This window comes from Echinops telfairi, unplaced genomic scaffold (assembly GCF_000313985.2).
Source record: "Echinops telfairi isolate 266 unplaced genomic scaffold, ASM31398v2 ScPeMD7_7467;HRSCAF=8505_1, whole genome shotgun sequence".
Classification (NCBI taxonomy): Eukaryota; Metazoa; Chordata; class Mammalia; order Afrosoricida; family Tenrecidae; genus Echinops; species Echinops telfairi.
The window spans coordinates 28,253,539-28,259,497 of NW_022111368.1; the positions used below are offsets into that span (position 1 = coordinate 28,253,539).

The 5,959-nt window shown below is 45.3% G+C and overlaps 1 non-coding gene across 1 annotated transcript; it reads right to left on the minus strand.

Moving 5' to 3' along the window:
• Positions 1–163: 163 nt before the first annotated feature.
• On the minus strand, positions 164–265 carry LOC115873276. Its single transcript, XR_004048323.1, has one exon. It is a non-coding gene; the product is annotated as a U6 spliceosomal RNA (small nuclear RNA).
• Positions 266–5,959: the final 5,694 nt, after the last annotated feature.

Consider the following 5,959-nt stretch of genomic DNA (forward strand, 5'->3'; position numbering starts at 1 on the left):
CAAAATGACAGTTATGAAGTAGCAACGAAAATAATTTTATGGTTGGGGGTCACCACAACATGAGCTGTATGAACGGGTCGCAGCATTAGGAAGGTTGAGAACCACTGATTTAAGCCATACATATCAAATGTTCACTTTTAAGGAAATTGAAGGCCCCCCTTTTTTCAATATGGAATGCTTCATGAATTTGTGTGTTATCTTTGCGCTGGGCCATGCCAATCTTCTCTGCATCGTTCCAATTTTAGTAGATGTGCTGCCGTAGCACGCACAAAGCCCCTTCTATATAGCTGTAGCTGTATCTAGCTCTGTCTTTAGCTGTGCCCATATCTGTGAAGCCCTTGTGACACCATTGGATGAGAATTGGACTGCTAGCTGCAAGGTCAGATGTTTGACCCCGCAGCCCACTCCCTCCTCCCTGGGAGAAAGATGAAGCTATCTGTTCTCTAAGTGATTTAGCACCTTGGAAACCCTGGACAGGGTCACTATGACTCAGAACTGACTCAGTGTCAGTGGGTTTGACTTTATTGGGTTTTGTATATGCAAATACATAAACATCCCTCTTGGCGAGGTTGGATATGTTGGACTGTTAACCTCAAGGTTGGGGGTTCAAATCCCCTAGCTACTTGGTGGGAGAAAAAACGAGGCAGTCTATTCCCCTCCAGATTTATAGCCTCAGAATTGCTATTCATCATAATCCACTCAATGGCAGTGGGTTTTGTTTGGGGTTCAGTATGCATGTGGATATGGGAAGCTGGCAAGTTCAGAAAGCATAGGTCATGTGTAGACTAGAGATGTTTGCTGTCTTGGGTCCCAAAATCCATAGGTTAGACAGTGGGAAGAGTGAGGAGAAAGAGTGTAAGGACAAAATGTCAATTTATAACCTAGAGCCCAAATACTTTTTTTTTTTAATCTCCAGGTCTTTAACTGGTTGATGGGACCTCTCGCCCCATTATGGAAGATGATCTGCTTTACTTGACCTCATCACAAGTGATTCTTCTTAACAGCGAGGCTAGTGCTTTACTGAGTCAAGTCGACACAGAAAATCAACCAGCCTGTCCCTTAACCTGTCGTATCCCAGGAGCACTTGATGGCACAAGCCGGGTAATAGAAGAAAGTTTAATAAACAGACAAAAGTTATCCGAAAAACCAAAATAATACATATTCACTACCATGGAGGCAATGCTGACTCATAGTGACCCCCTGTGGGTTTCTGTCACTGTTTACAGAAGACGAAAGCCCAGTCTTTCTCCCATGGAGTGGCTGGTGGTTTTGAACTGCTGACCTTGCAATTAGCAGCCCAACTTGTAACCCACTCTGGGTGGGTTTGAACACTTAACTCCTTGGGTTATGAGTCAGATCCATCATTTACCCCACCCAAGGTCTCCTTTCGGATTTGGAACCACGAAGCTTTTTGCTTTTCAAAAATATCGGGACTCCTTACAGGGCGACAGTATAAGCTACCAGGACACCCAAATGTAAGTTGAGCCTAGAAGTCCTTGCCAATGACAGAGAGGAAGGATGTCATTAGATCTGTCTCCGATGATCTGGGAAAGGATGTAAAGAGGCTGCATCCAGAAGACTCCACTGCTAAAGTGAGTGACAGATGGTGCCTGAGAAAATAATTGCCACCACTGGAATAAGCTAAGCCAAAGATCCATGATGATATTTCCAGAATCATACTTCATAAAGTTTCTGTAAAAGATTGTGTGGCAGTTACATAATCTCCTGTCAACTTGCGAAGGGGTGGAGTCTAGCTTGTCAATCAGGTCACAGCATGATGACCTCATCGAGAGCCGTGAAGGACATAAATAGCTCACTGGAGGCACTCCCTGGGAGACATTCCTGTTGACAAGACACGAGGAGCTATGCTGATTGCAGCCAGAGCCCTGGAGCTGGAGGAGCCATGTGGAGACCCATGCCAGTGCTGAGATGCTCCCACTACCACTGGATCCACAAGACTTTCTACCCACTGGCCTGTGATCTTCCTGCATGCAGCATCATTTCATGGGCGCCTGAGTCTAAAGAAGAGTTTATGGACTAGTATTGACATATGGGGTAATCTCGGATTTATGGGCTTGAGCTGGACTGGGCTGGGATGTTTTCTTAATGTACAATTGTTCTTTGATATAAAGTTCTGTCCTACACACATATGAATGTCTCCTGGGATTTGTTTCTCTAGTCAACCCCGACTAACAAGATTGCCATGGTGTACCTGAGAGTTTCCAATATATCTACCAAAATTAAATCAACTAGGTAAATTCTAACCTCATGTTTGGTCATTATGCAACAGATCTGTAAATATACATACTATGTGTGCATATCGGGATAAAGGTGAGGCGTTCTACTCCTGTAAAGAGTTATAGTCTCAGAAACAGGGGCAGTTTTATCCTGTCTTCTAGGGTCCCTAGAAGACAGGGTAAAATTCAAGGCAGTGAGTGAGTGAATGAGTGATGTGTATGTTATAGATAGATGTAGATCTATGGTTATTAACCTAAAAAATAGACCATAACATATTAAAATAAATGGGGAAAGGCATGTGACAAAGAGCAGGCTATGATCTAATCCTCTTATATACCAGGGTAAGAAAAAAGTTTTGCTACCAAGCCTCCAGTTCATACGTGCGTGGGTTTATTCCAAACAAAACCTGTATTGATATGTCTTTGCAATCAATGGATGGCTGCAGACAAAGGTACACACATCTTAATCTTGCTACCCAAACAAACAGATAAACAAATTCCCTGCCACGGAGTCAACTCTGACTCATGACAACCCACAGGCAAGTGTAGAACTTCCCCTGCGGGTTTCTGAGAATGTAAGTCTTTATTGGAGTGGAAAGCCCTGTCTCTCTCCCACAGTGGCTTCCAACTAACTACGGACCTTGAAGTTAGCTGCCCCAGGTGTAATCACTGAGTCAGCAGGGCTCCCCTTCAGCTAGTTAGGCACCTTCATAAAAAGCTCCAATCAAACCATGGTTTCTAAGGTGATGTGTTGGGCCACTTAAATTTAAGTCAGAAGGTTACAGTGCCTGTCTTTTGGCATTCCAAAGGAGTAACCTTGACAGATTGGACAGTCACAGGGGCTTCGCATCAAGCCTTCAGAAAATGGAGCACCACGTTGATAGGAAAAAAAGCAGGAAAATGATGTGTAAGAATTTTTGTTCTCATCATAATGCACGTGCTCATTCTGTGATGCCGGCAAGGAGAGTCCTGGGAGAACTTCATTGAGTAACTCGATCCTTCCCCCCTACAGTCCTGATGTTATACTTTTAGATTTCTTTTTGTTCCCCAAACTCAACATTTAAAAGAAATACAATTGTGAGTCCCTCAAGGCTGTCAATAGGGCAGTTTTGATGAGGTGGGAATGGAAAAGTGCAGAATTCTTTGTGGAAGAGTTAGAGAGGTGGACACTTTCAGACATTAATAAACCTGAAGGGAGGATATGTCAAGAAGCAAGAGCTGGTGTTTTGGCCAGAGACTAGACTATGCCCAACTACCACTACCAACTGGTCTGAAAAGGATTAGAAAAATTATGGAGTAGAACTCATAAAACCCTAAAAGAGACCAAGCTTATTATTCAGCTAGGGACTGCTGGGACCTTGTCACCAGGTGTGGACCCAAACTCACCCCAGCGTTAGAATAATCAACCATTTAAAATCAAAAGGCTGCATTTAACCCAGGACGGAGGGTTAGAAAGAGGGAGTCTAGCAGGAAACCCTGGGAGAAGTAGTACCAGGAGACGATTGAAATGGAAGAAGAAGTGAAATGTGTATCGATTGTTGAATGTAAAACTGATGCCCTGCTTGGTGAGACGCCCCCTAAGTCACAAGACAGCTTCATCGGTTTACATTTCCGTTTCACAAGGTTCTGATGACATTGTGGCTTTTTTGTTTTAATTTTTACTTGAACCTCCGCACCAAGCGTGGTGTTGTATATGGCTATAGGGAACCAAGCCTTGGAGAGTGATCTCAGGTTGGAGACGTTGATGTCAGGTGATTTTTCAACTCTCTTCAATAACATTATCAACAGCCTGTTAACTAAGACGGCAGAGAAAGAGGAGGCTTGCTACTCTGGTAATGCTTTGTTTCAGAAACCCACACTGGCAGGTCTACTCTGGCCTATACACTGTTATAGATGGGAATCTGTTCAGTGGCTATAGTCATAAACAGTGACTAGGGGGAGAGGGAGGGGGAAAATGAGCCGCTGATACCAAGAGCTCAAGTAGAAAGAAAATATTTTGAAAATGATGGCAACATATGTACAAAAGTGCTTGACACAATGGATGGATGGATTGTGATAAGATTTTTTTAATGGTATTTTAAAATAAAATGATTTTTTTTTTGGTAAGTAATGAACATTCCGACAGTTCTCAGCTTACAAATGGGCTGTGTGCTCAAAGTTCTAGGGAGCCTTAATTGAGTGGAGCTCAAAATGCATTTCCTAAAGAAACAGGTGCCCCCTGTTTTACCATGGCGTGCTGAGTGAGCCCTAGCGAGCTGGGCAGGGACCTGTGTCTGGCTGGGCTGTCTGTAGTTCGGCTGAAGAGGGGTTGAAGGGCGGTTTTCTGGCCGCAGAGTGGTGACACCCTCCTGCGCCCTGGCTGCACGCCGCCGCTTTCCCTTACACCTCCCTGCCAGCCAGTGCGTGGGGGCACATTGGTCACGGTGGGGAGCTTGGGGTCCCCAGGAGTGGGGTGACGCACGCAACCTCGGCAGGGAGAAATTGGGACCTTCACTGACTCGCCTTCGGCCTGCCTGGGCACACACCTCCCAGCCTGCCGGCCTTGCCCTCTTCTATGTCTATAGCATGTATGCATCACTTCCTCTGATTTCTGGTCTGGAGAAGAGGGGATCAAAGATCCACTCTACTGAAGACTTGGTTTGCAGGGCGAAAGAATGCAGCAGCCCTCGCTGCCCCCACCCCCTTGCAGTTAAAAAAAATCCCTTTTAAACTTCAGAATGTTCTCATTCAGCAAGTTTGGAGGAACAAAACCATGTAGGCAAAACAAGGCCATTTCGATAAGCCAGGGAGCCAGAGGCCTCCAGAGAGTGACAGGCTGCCCCTGTTTGCGAACCATGGCTGCTTTGTCCCCCTGGGAAGCTCGCTGTTCTTTGTCACAAACCCATGAATCAGTCCCTCGACTTCCCACTTGGCTCAGGGTGTGTAACTTGCTGGCTTTTCACGAATCTTTGAAGCCGTTTTGGGACATTTCAGACCCCACGGCTCCCTTCTGTTAAGCACTTGAGGAAATACACTGAAAAGTTCTCCAGTCAACCCGGTCTCTGTCTTTAGCTCAACAGTGATGGGCATCCTGAAGCTTATCACCTAGCAACAGTCTTACTCTGGCGGGATCATGTTTTGGGAGGGTAGCTTTTTACATATTTCATCTCAGGATTTACAAAAAGGAGGCCTGGTTTCTGACAAGTGGCTTCCACAAGTAGGTCAGTCCTTCCTCAACTTAGTGCCCCCTCCGGCCTTGCCCTGAATTCAGAGAGTAGCTCCTTTAGCAACACAATCCATCCTTCCAGCTCCCCCACCCCGGGGCCTGGCGTGAGGATGCACTTTGAAGTTAGGAGAGAAAGACCAGCCTTCCTCCCCTCCCCGGAGGCTAACAGAGCCCCAGCAAGGTTTTAAATCGCTCAGAGCCTCGGTGTTCTGACTTGATAAACACAGATAATAAGGTGGTACCTTTTTGGACAGGGTTACAGTAAACTTCTGAGACAAACCCAAACATGTAAGGGAATGAGTGACCGTGCCTGAAGGCTCACTCCATTCCACAGTCTAAGGGTGAACTGGCATGACGGAGTTCACAAAGACAGTATTCCAAATCCTACTTTGGTGAGTAGATAGATATTGTGGGGTTTTTTTAAATCATTTTATTGGGGCTCATACAATTCTTATCACAATCCATACATACATCCATTGTGTCAAGCACATATGTACATTTGTTGCCATCATCATTC